The sequence below is a fragment of the Globicephala melas genome, chromosome 17 (assembly GCF_963455315.2).
Source record: "Globicephala melas chromosome 17, mGloMel1.2, whole genome shotgun sequence".
Lineage (NCBI taxonomy): Eukaryota > Metazoa > Chordata > Mammalia > Artiodactyla > Delphinidae > Globicephala > Globicephala melas.
The window spans coordinates 73,631,973-73,648,818 of NC_083330.1; positions in this window are offsets into that span (position 1 = coordinate 73,631,973).

The following is a 16,846-nucleotide window of genomic DNA, read 5'->3' on the forward strand; positions in this document are numbered from 1 at the left end:
AAATATTTATATTTTTATATTTCACCCTCTATAGTTTTCTTCTCTGGTGACCGATGTTAAGAAAATGATTTACTTTGGACTTGTGGGTCAGCAGAATGTGAAGCCATCTGTATCTGTAGTACTCAAATGTTTACAGATAAAAAAACACATGGACATGAGACTAGACTACTGAAGACCCCTGGAATCCTGACTGACGAGGCACGATTTTCAGGAGAATCTCTCTCTTCTTACCTAGACGATCGTCATCTCGTTCTAGATCACCCAGCATGGCAGAATTCTCCCTCCACACCCACCCCCGCCCCCCGCCCCCCAGTGCAATGCCCACTCCCCAGGTGGGTCTCCGGGCCTCTGCAGAGCCCTCTGGTCACGGGGTGGTGGTGGTGGTGGTGGTGGTGGTGGTGTGTGGGTGTGTGTGTGTTTGTGTGTGTGTGTGTGTGTGTGTGTGTGTGTGTGTCAAGTCTGGACTCTGCCCTTCCTCCCGGCTCCGCGGGGGCTGCCCATGAATTGACTACACCATCTCAGAAAGAGCGGATATGGTACTCAGCACAACGTGCCACCCGTAACTTTTATAAAACACACAGGTACTAATTTTATGTGGGGAAGCCACTGGGGGAAGGAGAAAGGTAAAATAAGGAGGGAAGGGAAGGTGGCAGGGAGGGAGGAAGGCAGACCAGAGCCTGAGGATCTGAGCTTTGAGAGACAAAAATCACGAATTCCTGTTCTTCCCTTCCTTGTAATCTTCTCTGCAGGAATGTGGACCCATGCCCCCTCCCTCACCAGCCCATCTCCTGTCCCCTCCCCCAGCCATCCTTGCATTGCGTCCCGTGATCCTCCCGGGCCGGTCCCGCTGGCCCCTTCCTCAGGCGCGTCTTGTCTGCCCCCAGCTGGACGGGTCTCCCTGTCTCCCGCTTTTGCCTTTAGAGCACCTACAGCGACACATCTGGGGCCCACGTCACATCCTCCTTGCCCTCCCCCACCTCCCTCCGCCAGCCTGGGCGTCAGTTCACAGAACTCAGGTGGGTCTCGGTGCACGGCGCTGAGTCCAGGGCTGGGGTCTCGGTCTCTCTCCTCAAGGGCTCCCCCAAGAGCAGCCACATTGGAGAAGTGGGATCGAGTTCATAGCGGGGGGCACCCTGGAGCTGCGGACAGTGCTCCGGTCTCCCTCCCACCGCGTCTCTCCGGCTGACCTTCCAGGAGGGTTTCTGCCTACTTCTCAGGGGTCCCAGGAGCACTGGCCCCTGCTCGTCTGCACTGACCTCCCAGAGGCATCCCTGTGTGTGTCCTCTCCTCCTTTCTTTCCCTGCCTGCCCACCCTCCCTCCTTCTGCTTCCTGGGATCACATCCCAAATAAAGTCTGTGCACCCGAGGCCTAGTCTCAGCTCTACTTTTGGGGAAATCAAAAGACAGCACTATTCTCATGGTATGATTTTACACGTAGGGGCTGCCTTGTCAAATGCATGTTTGTTTCATGAGTCCATGAGCTCCTTGGGGGCTCCGTGGGTCTGCTTTGCCCATCACCGTATCCTGAACATAGTCCTGAACATAGTCGGTGCTCAATAAATCCATATAACATTCCAGACTCTCCACTTGGTGATGAATTTCCTCCCAGTGGACTGGGTTCTTTCTGCAAGAGGAAGCTTGGTCTAAATTTTCTGGCTACTCCCTACCAGGGACTGACTGGGCCACGAGCAGACCCACACAGCTTGGAGCAAGGTAGTCTGTGTCTCATGGCCACCCCTGCACCTCAGTGAGAGAGGAGGTCTATGCTTGGACACAGGCAGCCCTGCCCCTGAGAGCACCCACCGTCTTCACATCTGGTATCTACCACCTTGGCCGAGTTCAGACTGAATCACCTCCAAGGAGAAGCCTCCTTGACTCCAAGAGTTCGTGACCTGCAGGGAGCCAGAAAGGAGGGCTGGAGTGGTGTGGTTTTTTTTGTTTTGGCTGCATTGGGTCTTCATTGCTGCACGCAGGCTTTCTCTAATTGTGGCGAGTAGGGGCTACTCTTCGTTGCGGTGTGTGGACTTCTCATTGCAGTGGCTTCTCTTGTTGCAGAGCACGGGCTCTAGGTGTGTAAGCTTCAGTAGTTATGGCTCACGGGCTCTAGAACACAGGCTCAGTAGTTGTGGTGCACAGGCTTAGTTGCTCCGCGGCATGTGGGATCTTCGCGGACCAGGGCTCGAACCCGTGTCCCCTGCATTGGCAGGTGGATGCTTAACCACTGGGCCACCAGGGAAGTCTGGATATGTTTCTTTTACTTTAACCTTTGCTTCCCGCTGCACTAAAAGGATACTGTGTATACACAATGGCCTGCCTCAGGGAACCCTGCCCCTCTGCCTGAATGTTAAACCAAAGTGCCTTTGTTCAGGGAAACATCCGGACCCTGTCCACCTGTGGGTGGCTGCAAGAAAGAAGAAATTAGCACATCCCTTCCCCGAGGCTGGCCATTCCAGGGGAAATTTGCAAAACTTAGGGCCTTTTTACTTTACTTCCTCATCTCCTCCCCCTCTCTGTGCTATAAAAGAAACTGGCATCCAAACCCTGACACGATGGTTATTTTGAGATTTTAGTTTGCCGGCTTCTCGATCTGCCGGCTTCTTCCCTGCCTCAACACCTCGTCTCCGACTCATTGGCCTGTCATGCGGCGAGCAGAGCAAGCTTGGACTCGGTAACACAAACAGGAGGAATAAACAAGCCGAAATACAGAGCAAAACCAACCACAGCCTCCACCTGCAGGGACTAGCACATTCTGCCTGATCCCGGAGAGAACAAAACGCACACACCTGGGTGGCTCACACACCTGGGTGGCTCTCCTCCCCCTCCGGGGCTGGAACGCCCTACCTCGAGGACGCCGAGTGCCCAGGGGGCCTCTGCTCTTTAAAGCAGAGGTTGCAAACCCTTTTCTGTAAAGGGCCAGGTAGTAACTGTTTCAAACTTTGTGAGCCGGGCCAGAAGATCTCCTCCTATCTACTCAGCTCAGCCACTGGAGCAAGAAAGCAACGACAAGCCATCAGCGAGTGCGTGTGGCTCTCTCCCAATCAAACTTCTTTCGCGAGCGAGCAGACCGGGTCCACGGGCCTCACCCTGCCGCCCCCTGTTCCAGGTATCTCAGGGCTCCCACCCCGGCCCCTCTGATGGGTGGGCAGGTGTGACCTGCCGCCCCAGGACGCGCTCACGCGCAGCTTGCGGGAGGGCTGGACTCTGACCTGGGCTGGGGCAGTGGCCCCCCGGTCTGAAGGGTCGCCTGAACTTGTCTGCGCTCCTTTCCTACGACACCAGAGCACGAGCCCTGTGAGGGCAGGACCCTGTCCCGTGGGCCGTGCATTTCCATTCCTGGCCCTGCACTCTCGACTGCGTGCCTTTAGCCAAGGGCCTCAGCCTCTGAGCTGGGCTCCTCTGCCAGCAGAAAGCACGGAGAAGAAAGAGGTGCCGGAACCAGCGCGGGGCATGGGGGGAGGGGACGCGGTGGCTGAGCTGACGTCGAGGGGCTCATGTGAATACGGAGGGAGGCGGCTCCAGGCAGAGGGACCAGCGTGGGCACAGGCTGGGTGGCATCAGCTTTGCTGGAGACTGCCTTTATGGAACGTTTAAAAAAAGAAGAAAAAACAGTAAGAAAACCTCTTGCATGGATACTTGCCCATCAGCACCTGCGCACTTCAAGGGACTCGTGAGGCCCCTACAAGGGAAAGCACGTACAGCTGGGACCCAGGGGAAGGTAAGCAGAAGCTGGGAGTCAGCATGTGGTGGTTTGCTGAGTCCACCAGCTCTTAGCCCTTCAGGTGTTTGACTTGCTGGAGTAATTTGCCTGGGGAAGGGGGCGGGGATGGAGGTTTTTGCCCTGAGGCCTGGGCTCTCCTCCCAGCTGTGGACCAGGGCCGAGTCCAGCGGGGAGGGACGGGCCCTGGAGACAGGATGGAAGGCCCGCAGCCTGCATGCAGGGGCAGGGGAGGCCGTGTAGCTGGGCTCTGCTCCTACACCAGCAGGAGGGCCCGGCCTGGCCTCGCACGTCTTTGCTAGCGGAGAACATGACCCAGAGTGTTGGCTCCTGCAGCCCCATGTAACACGGAGACGTGGGGCCAATGAGCCCGGGAAGTTTACAGCTAAAGGACCCAACTGCCTCATCATTTCCTCTGACTGTGAGGCCCGGGGAAGCCAGTCAGAAACCAGCTACAAATCTGGGAGCTACGCGGCTCTGGCCCTTAGGTGGGTGTATTAGTTTCCTAGGGCAGATGTAACAAGTTACCACAAAGTTGGGTGTCTTAAAACAAGAGAAATTCAATCTGTCTCGCGGCTCTGGAGGCCAGCGGTCTGAGATCAAGGTGCCGACAGGCTTGGCTCCTCCTGGATGCTCTGAGGCTCACGCCAGGCCTCTCTCTGGCTTCCGCTTGCCGCTGGCAAGCCTTGGTGTTCTTGGCTTGTAGATACATCACTCCAACCAGTGCCACTAACTTCACGTGGATTCTCCCTGTGTCTCTCTCTGCCTCAAATCTCCCCGTGCTTTGTCTTATAAGGATCAGTTATTGGATTTCTGGCCCACCTTAAATCCAGGATGATCTCATCTCAAAAAAACTTTTGCAAAGACTCTATTTTCAAATGAGGTGAATGCACAGGTAGCGAGTTGGGACTTGGACCTCTTTCTTTTGGGGACACAATTCAACCCACTGCTGTGGGTGTGTGTCATCATGAAGACACCCTCCATCCCCCGTCTTTCCCGCCTCCTCCCCTTGAATCCCTCCAGGTGTCCTCTGGATATCCCCCTCTCTCCAGAAACACCCCAGGCCTGACTCTAATTCTCCCTTTGGTACTTCTTTTGGGGTCTTCCTGCATGGGTCTCTGCTGGGAAAGACATCCCATTAGTCTGGTAGCCACAGCACAGTGTCCTGGGGCTGGGCTGGGCTTTTATTGAGGCTTAGGGGATGAGAGACCATCTGGGAGGCCAGCTGATGAGCCTCTCGGGGAGGCTGATGAGATCAGAATCCGTTACCTCCCTTGTAATTTTCTTGTTCCGAGGAAAGACTTTTCTCTGGGAGTGAGTTTTCCCAGAAAAGATTTTTTTTTTTTTTTTGCGGTACACGGGCCTCTCACTGTTGTGGCCTCTCCCGTTGCGGAGCACAGGCTCTGGACGCGCAGGCTCAGCGGCCATGGCTCACGGGCCCAGCCGCTCCGCGGCATGTGGGATCTTCCCAGACCGGGGCATGAACCCGTGTCCCCTGCATCGGCAGGCAGACGCTCAACCACTGCACCGCCAGGGAAGCCCCCAGAAAAGATTTTTTAAAACAGCCTAAAAGCTCTTCTCAAAAACCACACCTAAAGACAGAAGGCTTCCCTCTAGCCATCTTGACTCCTGGCAAAGAAAAGAAACTAAAAAGGCAAAGGAAAGAGCATAAACCGAGAAGGAAGCACTTGGGGGTGGATTCTAACTGCTGGATTCGAGGGGCCAGGGCTTGTCTGGTGGGGGGCATGCAGACTTCTCCCCCTTCTGTTTTTGTCTGGACTGGTTTTTCTCTATTTTTTTAAAGAGAGGGAGAGTATTATTAACCCTGTGCCACTGGCTTTGGGCAAAGTTGCGGAGTCACTGGGGCCGCAGTCTCCTCTTCCAGAAAATGGAAGTAATAACACTCGCTCTGCAGAATGGTCTAGAGAGTAAATAAGGTTGCAGGAGTGTCCAGCACAGTGCCTGGCGCATAAGAAGTGCTCAGTTGTATTTATTGCAACCTTTTAATTTCATGAGCGTTTGATGAAAGGGGTGTAATTCTCTTTTCCACAGATTTGAACATGTCTCACAAATGTTACGTCACTAGTCCAAGCTCGCCCAGCCGGGCGGGAGAGAACCCAGTTCCTGATCGCTTCACCCCTGCCCTCTCATCCCCTTCTTCCTCTATTCTCCTTTTCCTCAGCCCTTCCCTGTCTCTGTAAAACCCGAGTTTATGCTCGGGATCGGAGCAGAGATGGACAGAGGTCACGTTGTGCAGAAAGCGCTGGATTTGCAGTCAGGAGCCGAGAGTCCAAGTCCAGACTCTGCGTGGAGTGAAACCTGGGCAGTGCCTCCCTGTCCGGCTCTCTTTTCCTCCCCTGTGACCAGCTGTGATAGGACCACCCGCCCTGGCCACCTCTTGGGCTGCAGTGAGATCATGCAGGGGGTTTGTGCCCTGCTCTGTGCAGGCTGCTGTAGGTGAGTCACAGAGCCTTACAGTCTGCCTGCCTCATTTCAAGCCCAGGTGTCATCAACATACCTTGCCCATCACTAGGAGGCGGGAGATGGCTCCCACCTGCAGGCAGTTTTCCAAACCCTCATTCCTGACTCAGCACTCTGCTCTCTAGAAAGGAGCTATTGCCAATTTTTCTTGTCTGCTTCCTTCTCCCCCAACACCAGTTATCAATGATATCTTTAGTTTTTCTCACTTAGTGTTCCTAAAGGGAGAGAGAACCGCCCCCCTGCCCCCAAGAAAAGATGCAGTCCTTCATGCCGCTGGACCTTTGCACATGCTGTTCTCTCTGCCTGGAGCACCCTTCCCCCATACTTCACTTAGGTCCTACCCGCCCTCCAACCTGTAGCTCATGTCGCTTTCCTCTGCACCCCTGGGCTGGCTGTGGCCTCCCTGCTTCTTCCAAGCTCTGTGCTGGGGGCTTTCATTTCCTGTCTGCATCAGTCTCAGCTCCACCCATCTTTGTCCCTGCGGTGGACAAGCTCCATCAGAGGGACCCACTTCTAATGTGTTCTCAGTCCCCACCGCCACGGGGCAGCAGAGTGAAGAAGGTGGCGTTGCCCACCCATCTCTGCTCCAGGCAGCCTGGAGGACCAAGCCACGGGGGTTCAGAAACGCAAATCAAGTTACGTCCCCTTCAAATTAAGCCCATATTCTGGTCTAGTGGGGACAGAGCTGTTTCTTAGCCAATAAATATTAATAAGAAAAATAATTCAATCTTTTAGGCTTCCTCCCCTCAACTGCCACCCCAGAATCATGCATTATGTACTGCCCGAGTCCGTTTCGACACCTGTGATGAAGTGGGCTTCAGATTCGGAGAGCATTTCTCCTGAAAGGCTGCAGCACTGCGCGTTTCACGTACAGTCACCCCCCACCTTTTCCTGTCTAGGAGGAAGACTTGACTAGAGGTTTTCTACTCTGGGGCCTCCTGTCACTTTTTCTGCCAAAACACTGACTTAAAAAAAATTCGACCCTTACCACAAAAACCTAGAAAAATTCTATCCAGCAAGAAGGACAAGCTCCCCGCAGGGGGCAGGCTGTGATCGACCCCCTCCAGTGACCCTTGTGCGTGGTCTTCACCCTGCGGGGACCAGCCCCCTCGTCTGCCCACCGATCCCCGCCGACAAAACCCAGCCCCTCGCTGAGGGCCCAGATCAGGCTCTGGCTTCTTGCACGCCTCTCTGAGCGCTATTCCCTGTTGCCTCCCTTCGCTCCCGACTAACGAGACGAATCTTTTCTCATCTTCCCTGCTTTCCACCCAGCTGGTTCCCACTCTTGCTTCTCCCACTGTTACCCACCCAGGGTGGCTTTAGCCCCAAGCTCAGCAAGCCAAAACAGAGAGGTTTTCCTGAGACAGACGGACAGAGAGACAAGAAGACCGGAGGACAGATCTGAAACCAGTCTCCCACAGGCCAGGGGCTGAGGTATTTATGGGTTGAGGACTAACGCAGCAGGGAGGTCCCGGCGCAGCAGGGAGGTCCCTGCGTGGGGCGCGTGGGGCGCGTGGGGCGCGTGGGGGAGGGGATTGCAAAAAGGTGCGGCAGTCGTCGTTCTGCGCAGGCGTAACTAAGCCACGGGCCTCTGCACGTTCAAAAATGGAGGCGCTTGGCACGAGTGGAGGGTGGAGTTTTCTGCCCTCTGACGTCAAAAGGTCACTCGGGGCACTCGCGCATGCCCAGTGGGAGGGTGCGTGGTCCCGTTCAGTCTTAACCAGCTCAGCTCCAACAAAACGCAGCTTGAGTCCAAGTTCCCGCGAAACCACTCGGGTAAGCGTCTTCTGGTTTACTTTACTTGCGGCGTGGAGGACATGCAAGTCTTTTGCAGACCACTTTGATTAGGGAAGGCAGGGGAAATGGGTTTCATGTCCGCGCGTCACCACCGCACCCAGTAGGTGTCAGGTGCCTTTCCTCTCCATCTCCAGTGCTTCCCCGCCCCTCCCCCCGTCGCCTCACACTTCCATCCTGGCTCACGTGCGCTTGCTTTCTTCTTCATTCAGCCATTACCTGCATAAGCAAAGTGCACAAACCCCGGCTCTACCTCCAATGAATTTTTTTTGTGTTTTTTTTTTTTTTTTTTTTTTTTCTGCGGTACGCGGGCCTCTCACTGTTGTGGCCTCTCCCGTTGCGGAGCACAGGCTCCGGACACGCAGGCTCAGCGGCCATGGCTCACGGGCCCAGCCGCTCCGCGGCATGTGGGATCTTCCCGGACTGGGGCACAAACCTGCATCCCCTGCATCGGCAGGCGGACTCTCAACCACTGCGCCACCAGGGAAGCCCCAACCTCCAATGAATTTTTACATATGTCTACACCTGTGGAACCTCCAGCTCGAGACAGATTTCCAGCACCCCTGCAGCTCCCTTGGGCCCTCTTGTTGGTAACCAAAGGCTCAATTATCTTTCTCACTTACATCAAGGTTACTTTCACCTGTTCTTGAACTTCTAAATAGAATCAGAATGCACTTTTTTGTGTCTAGTTTTTTTTTTCTTCTCACCATTATGTCCATGAGATAAATCCAACTTACTGTATTTAGAAGTAGATTTTTTCGTTATGACGAAGGGTTCCACTGTCTTTGTTCTTTTGGGTTGCTTTAACAAAATACTGTAGACCCGGGGGCCTTGTAAAAAGAGAAATGTATTTCTCACGGTTCTGGGGACTGGAAGTCTAAGATCAAGGTGCCAGGAGATTCAATGTCTTGTGAAGGGAAGCTTCCTAGTTCATATCCATGTTTTTGTCTTTTTGCTGTAACCTCACATGGTGGAGGGAGCAAGGGGTCTCTTTTATAAAGGGTACTAATACCATTCATGAGGGCTTCACCCTCATTTCCTAATCACCCCTTCAAAGGCCCCCCACCTCCTGATACCATCACATTGGGGTTTAGATTTAAGTATATGAATTTCAGAGGGACACAGTCTGTAGCATCTGCTAAGGAAGAAAATCTATCTGTATTTATATCTCTATATCACAAATGATTTATCCTTTCTACTCTTTTTTTTTTTTTTTTTTGCGGTACGCGGGCCTCTCACTGTTGTGGCCTCTCCCGTTGCGGAGCACAGGCTCCGGACGCGCAGGCTCAGTGGCCATGGCTCACGGGCCCAGCCGCTCCGCGGCATGTGGGATCTTCCCGGACCGGGGCACGAACCCGTATCCCCTGCATCGGCAGGCGGACTCTCAACCACTGCGCCACCAGGGAAGCCCTATCCCTTCTGCTGTTAATGGGCGTTTAGTAATTTCCATCTTTCTGTTACTATGAATAGTGCTATGAACATTTTTGTGCCTGTCTTGGTGGAAAGAAGTTTTCATTTCTCTTAGGGACGAAGCCCAGAGAGGAGTTTCCAGGTCATAGAATATCTGTGTTTAGCTTTAGTTGATTTTGCCAAATAGTTGGCCAAAGTGGTTGAACCAGTTTACACTCCCACTAGCAATGTAGGAGAGTAGAAATTATTCCATATCTTCTACACTTTGTTTTTGCCTTTAGACTCGTGTGTGTGTGTGTGTGTGTGTGTGCACGCGCACGCACACGTGCATGTGTATGTTTGGTCCATTTAAAGAAATTGAGTTATAAGTCTCTGCATTGTAGGAATTATATATTCTGGATATGTCTTTTTTCATATATATGTGCGACAGGTATCTTTTCCCACTCCGTGGCTTGTTTCATCACTCTCTTAACAGTATCTTTTGATGAACAGAAGTTCTTCGTTTTAGTGAAGTCCAGTTCGTCAGTCTTTTCTTTCTATGGCTGGTGCTTTTTTTGTGGCATGTTTAAGAAATCTTTGCCTACCCAAAGGTCGTGAAGATGTTCTCTTATGTTTTCTTCTAGAAGCTTCATTGCTTTACCTTTCACATTTAGGTTTATGAACCATGTCAAATTAATTTTTTATGTACTGTGTGAGGTTCACCTTGACTTTGAAATAGCCTCTTGCTTGGTACCCACCCCGGCTTCCTATTATGAACTATCCTACTTTTTGCTCCAGTCACGGTTGTCTGTTCCAAAGCCAGGTCTGATCACATGACTTTTCTGCTTAAAGCTGTTTTGTGTTTCTTTGACTGTAAAGTCTAAAGTCCTTAGCATGGCATGCAGTGCCTTTCAGGATCAGACAGATACTTATCTTTCTAGTTTCATCGCCTGTTAAGTATAATTAATGGATATTATACTCCAGCCACAAAAAATCTAAATATCTGCTTTGTGGGTTGAATTGTGTCCCCCCCACCTGAAAAAATCAAAAAAGAAATATTGAAGTTCTGACCCTCAGTACCTCAGAATGTGACCTGCTCCAGGGCAGAGGATAAGTAGTTTCCTACGGCAATCTGTCTCCTACCGGCCACATCCAAGATGGCTCCTGGTTCGGGTCTCTAACACCGGGTAACAAACTATCCCCAAAGTTAGTGACTTAAGATGATAATTTATTACAATCTCTCTAGGTTCTGTGGGTTCACAGGTCTTCACTGGGTGGTTCTTGCTTGGTCTTCCATATGGTTGAAGTCAGATGACAGCTGTGGGTGGAGTCATTTGAAGACTCAGCTGGGCTAGACAACCAAGGCGATGTCTTCACCAGTGTCTGGTGCCGTGGTTGGCTGTATAGAATCCTGGGGGCTGGCTGGTCTCTCTCTTCACGTAGCTGCTCTTGGCTAGCGTGGGCTTCCTCACATCATGGCAGTATTAAGGTTATCATACTGCTTACATGGAATCTGGTTTCCCTGAGAATGAATGTACCAAGAGATCAAGGAGGAAGTTGCGAGTTTTCTTCTGACCCAGCCTGAAAAGTCACTTCCTAAACATTCTATTTGTTAAAGCAAAAGGACCAGACTAGATTCAAGTGGCAAGCATTATGCAAGAGTGTCAGTACTGGGAGACCTGGCTAAGTAGGGCCTGTGGGGAGACTAGTTATGATAGCTCCTTTGTGTATCCTCCTTAGCTGTGGACAGAATATCTTTTGTCCCTAGAAGGCTCTAATCTGAGTCAGGAAAGGGCATTTATTAGAGTAGTAATTTATTTTGCAGTCGATTTCCTATTACATAAAGCATGCCAAGCCCTGATATCTTATCTAGATTAAAAAAGGACATAAATGAGCCTAAAGGATGGCCTAAAACAATTCCTTCAAATCACGTAACCTCAACAATATAGACGTGTCTCACAAACTGCTATATAACACACTGCACTGAGTAACTAATGACCTGTGAGGCTGTATCAAGAATGATATCCAGGGGCTTCTCTGGTGGCGCAGTGGTTGAGAGTCCGCCTGCCGATGCAGGGGACACGGGTTCGTGCCCCGGTCCGGGAAGATCCCACATGCCGCGGAATGGCTGGGCCCGTGAGCCATGGCCGCTGAGCCTGCGCGTCCGGAGCCTGTGCTCCGCAACGGGAGAGGCCACAACAGTGAGAGGCCCGCGTACCACAAAAAAAAAAAAAAAAAAAAGAATGTTATCCAGTGTACACTTTGAAATACAGAAAATAGAATAGCTCCCAGATAGTACCTGGGAACTTCAGGTTAAGAAGCACCAGAATAGATTACCTCATTTGAATCTCGGATAATTAGCATTTTCATTATACCCAACGGAGCTCATCAAAACAACCATGTAACGGAACTAAGATGTATTATACACATTTTATACAAGGATAGTTGGAGTTTCAGAGAAGGAGACGGATCTCCCCAAGGAGTAGCTCTTCCGTGGCTGAGCTGAGGTTCACATCCAGATAGTGTGATTCAAAATCCACTGTTCTTTTGACTATAGTAGGTTTGACTATAGTAGATTTCTTTTGACAGCAGGTTGGTGTCATACATAATATTGCTTCCCCTCCCATGTCTGCACAGACATCACTAATCAATCATGGATGTCTGTCCTGCTGAATTGAGACATTGGCTCATAATCCTTCTCAACCCAGCCCTCTACCAAACACTTGAGGCTCAAGATAACATTTTCTCGCCACCCTGGTAGTCTGTGTGTTGTCTTTCTGGGGGCTGAGCAAGGCCCGGAAGGTATCTTGGGTTATATTTTGGTGGTCCTTTCCACATTGGAAAGATTGTCTCTTCTTTGATCAATTTATTTTTAAACATAGGAAATATTCTCCGTTTACTCACTTCTAAGATGCACATCTCCCCCACCTCCCACTCATTTGAACATTTCTGACCTGTGGTGTATTTTACAGTCATTGTGGTGCTGTTTCCTCTCCCCCTGAACCACGTCTGTTAAGCTGGTAGTACATTCTTCAACTGGCAGCATCTTAGCGCTGAGGAATATGTATCCATACACACTCCGTGCGAGGCTGGGTACTGGGAAGTGAGCCCCCATCAGTGAGCATGGTGCAGACTCAATGCTTGAGGACAGAGTTCCTCAACCTTGGCATGATTGACATTTGAGGCTGGATAATTTTTTTTTTTTTTTTTTTTTCCTAGTAGGGGATTGTGAGAGGCTGTCCTGTGCATTGTAGGATGTTTAGCAGAATACCTGGTTCACACGTATTAGCTGCCAGGAGCATCCTCATCCCAGTTGTGACAACCAGAATGTCCCCAGACATAGCCAGATGTCCCCTGCTGTGGAAAAACACCCCTAGTTGAGAACCAGTGCTCTAGAAGTTAGCTCCCTGGGTCATCAAAATCTTTGGTCTTCTTTCTCATGTCACTCGTTCATAAACTGGAGATTTACCCAAATTAAATCCAGGCAGTTTTTTTCTCCATGTGCCCTGGGAATTGAATAACGACCACTATTTTTAGGGCACTTACTATGTGCTGGACACATACTGTGCTCTCTGCATACCCTTAGCTCGCTGAGTCCTGATACAGAAGGCCGGGATGTATGAAGAGGGGTTAATAGTGTGGGCTCTGGCATCTTCTGTCTGGGGTTACCTCCTGGCTTGCCACTGCTGGCTCTGCATTCTCATGATCCTCTCTTCTGCCTTGCTTTCTCCATCCATAAAATGGGAGTGCTAATAGTTGATGTTATAAGAATTAAACAGTTAAAACATTAGAAATGTTTAGAACAATACTGAGCCTATAAGAAGTACTCGTAAAACTTGGTTTTAATTCTTAAACTCAGTGATGTAGGTGTTGCTGTCTCTATTTTTCAAATGAGGAAATTGAATCGGGGAGGTTACATGGTCCACGTTCACACAGCTAGGTGAGTGGCAGAGCTGAGGTTCAGTCACTGTTAGACCTGCTTTCAGCGCTGATGGAAAAACTCAGGGAGCACACACGTGGCTGTCCTGCGTGTCCGCTGTGCCACACTTTCTGCCCACAGCATTTGCAGGCGGCTGGAGTCTGAGGCTCGCACGCACTACCTTATCCAGTCAGGGTCACCGGGGGTCACGGGTTAGAACATTCGGGGCGGCCCTGCGAAACAAGATAATGGGAAAACACCATGGACTGTGAACAGGGTAAATGAGAAGCACACAGAGAGAAAGGTGGAAAATAAGACATGAGAACCAATATAGGAGAAATACACTGGCACCCAGCTGGGGCTTAGCTGGAGACCAAGGTCAGTGTTCCTTATTCTCTGTGCGCTTTGAGTCTGCCCTGTTGAGCGTTGGGCCAGCTGTGGCCTGTCCACTGGCTGTGGCTGTGCCCCCTTCCTCAGGGGGTGCTGTGTGTGGCTCACAGGGTCATCCGTCTCACCTGCGAAGATGACCTGCCCTGGGCTTGGAGCCACTTACTGCTGTGGGCAGTGCCTTCCTGTCTCTGTGTCACCAGGATGAGTGCCCTGTGGTGCTTGACTGTGGCTTGTTTCATAGAGGGAACAGTGATGGTGTCTGATTCTTGTGGGAATCCTCTGACTTACCGTCTCATTTCATAGTGAGGAAACTGAGGCAAATGAGAACAGGGTGCTTGAACCCCAGTGCATATGGTCAGTGAGGGGTGGGATTAGATCATGGCGCAGACTCTGTCACCGCTGTTCATGCAGATGGATAGATAATACCTAACCGTAATGCGTGACATATTCATCCATTCATTCATCTAGTGAAGTTATGGGCCCTCAGTATGTGCCAACCACCTGCTGAACTTCCTGATCCCATCTTATCTGAACCACTCACTCCATTAGCACGTGAGCCTGTTGGGGGTCCGTGGAGAAACTAGACCTGGTCCTGTCCTCACGGAGCTCCCAGTTTAGTGCTTGAGCCACACTGATAAGTAACCATTATTTCATCTGACAGTTTTTAAAATATACACAAGGCAGAGTGGGGGCAGTGGCTTGTCGATTGTTGTTAGATGTGCATCTTCTTTCTGCAAGTGGACGGTGAGTCCCTGGCAGGCTGGGAACATGTCTCCTGCACTTTTCCTGGTGCCCTACTAGGGGCACCTTAGGCTTACAATATTGTAACTTGCTCAGGTTCAACTGGTGTCTGTGCTAGGACCTCTTATTGAGCATCTACTATGGGACAGACACTCTGCTAGGTACTTCACATGAGGTAGCTCACAAAATCCTCACAGCCACCTAGAAAGAGTCTTAGTCCCATTGTACATATGAGGAAATTTAGGCTCAAGAATTTTGAACTGATTGGTTTAAAATGTTACAGAGACTTCATGTTTCCTACTCAATATCCATTCTCCTTTCTTCTTTAATGACAGAAGCCATATATATCTATATCTGGACGTGGCAATGTGTCAAATTACAAAAGTGTATTTTACATTCTCTCTTGCTGATGAGAACGGCCAGTGAGATGTGGCAAGAAGTTGTTGCTTGAGACTTTTGGGGGGAGCTCTTTAAAAGGAGATAATTTGGCTCAGAGCAGCATCCTTTTCCCTGTTCTTCCTCCTTGCTTGGGACAAGGATGTGATAGCTGGAGCACTCACAGACTTCTTGCACCATGAGGGGAACTTGAGAATGGAAATCACAAGTGAAGAGCGATGGGGAAAATGATAGAATAAGTCTGAGCCCTTGATTACTAGGGAGCCACCAGCCCAGCCTGGGATTGCCTACCCCAGGCTTATTTTAATGAGAGGAAAATAATTACTGTTTCATTTACTACATCATATAGGTTTTCTGTTCTGCACAGCCAAGATGATTTCCTAAGGTCACACTGCTAGTAAGTGGTAGAACTGGGATGTGAAGTGAGGTCTTTCTTAGGTGAAAGCTCATTTTATTAATCACACTGCCGTTTGTTCTCTTGGAAAACATTACATGACTGTCACTGTGCCAGCTACTAAAGACACCAAAATAAATAAAACCACATGATATTTGAATGATAACATATGCTAGAGGCACATGATAGAGAGGATGGCTAACTATCTGGTTCACAAAAGGAAATTGCAGACTGAGCAATATTAGCAAGGATTTTAAATGTTTGAGTTCATCAGCAAAGTGGAGTAAAAAGGCATCTAAGACAGAGGGGATAGCACATTCAAAACAGCTAGATGACTCAGGGTTATGTTCAGAGTGGACAGAAGGCAGAACTTAATAAACATTATAGCTGGCTGTCTTTTAAATGGGCAGCTTTGTTAGCGTGTCAGCCTTCGCTGTGTAACAAACCACCTCATAATATAATGATTTAAGACAACACATATTTCATTTGCTTTTACTCCCATAGGTCAGCAATTGTGGCTGGGCTCAGCCGGGTGGTTCTTCTGGTCTTGTCAGACTCTTCAGGGTCCTGAATGATGGACAGAGATCTTGGCATTGCTCCAGGAATGCAGTGTTTTCTGGTGGTCCTTGTATTAGAAAGCATAGTTTATCATTGTGTTTTCTTGTTAACCAGCTCTGAGAAGTCAGTTTGTCTTTTTCTTGTTTTTCCACTGACCAACACCTAGCATCCATCAGAACCTGTGTAGGTCAATGATTGCAAATTATCTGGGAAGGAGAGAGATTCTGAACAGTGGAGCAATGGGAGAGGCATTTTGTAAGGTATTAAAGTTTAATAATGGCTCAACATTTTTACCCCAAATTTACATCTTCACTAATGCTCTCCTTAGGTCTTGTTTTTTTCTTTTTGGCTGCATTGGGTCTTTGTTGCTGTGTGTGGGTTTTCTCTAGTTGTGTCAAGCGGGGGCTACCCTTGGTTGCGGTGCACAGGCCTCTCATCGTGGTGGCTTCTCTTGTTGCGGAGCACGGGCTCTAGATGCGCGGGCTTCAGTAGTTGTGGCACGTGGGCTCAGTAGTTGTGGCTCGTGGGCTCTAGAGTGCAGGCTCAGTAGTTGTGGCACATGGGCTTAGTTGCTCCGCGGCATGTGGGATCTTCTGGGACCAGGGCTCGAATCCGTGTCCCCTGCATTGGCAGGCGGATTGTTAACCACTGCACCACCAGGAAAGCCCTCAGGTCTTGTTTTTATATACAAGATAATATTACTGCTCTTAACATTTTGTGAGGCCTGCAGATTGCACAACTACAGGGGCTCTCTTTAAGAAAAATACCACAGGATTGTGAACAGAAAATTAGATATAAAATAAATATTTATTTAGAGCTGGAAAAGAAATGTTATACAGATTGAAAATCTATAAAATTCAATGTAATCTCACAAAATCTAGCCTAAATTAAAAAAAAGATATTAATAACTTCCAGGCACACATCGATTACAAGTTTTCCCTAAGATTTTGGGTGCATACCCTTTTATTGTCTCTTCACAGGATGACAACTGCATAATTTTCTTTTTTCTTCGTTTTTTTTTTTTTTGCGGTATGCGGGCCTCTCCCGTTGCGGAGCACAGGCTCCGGAC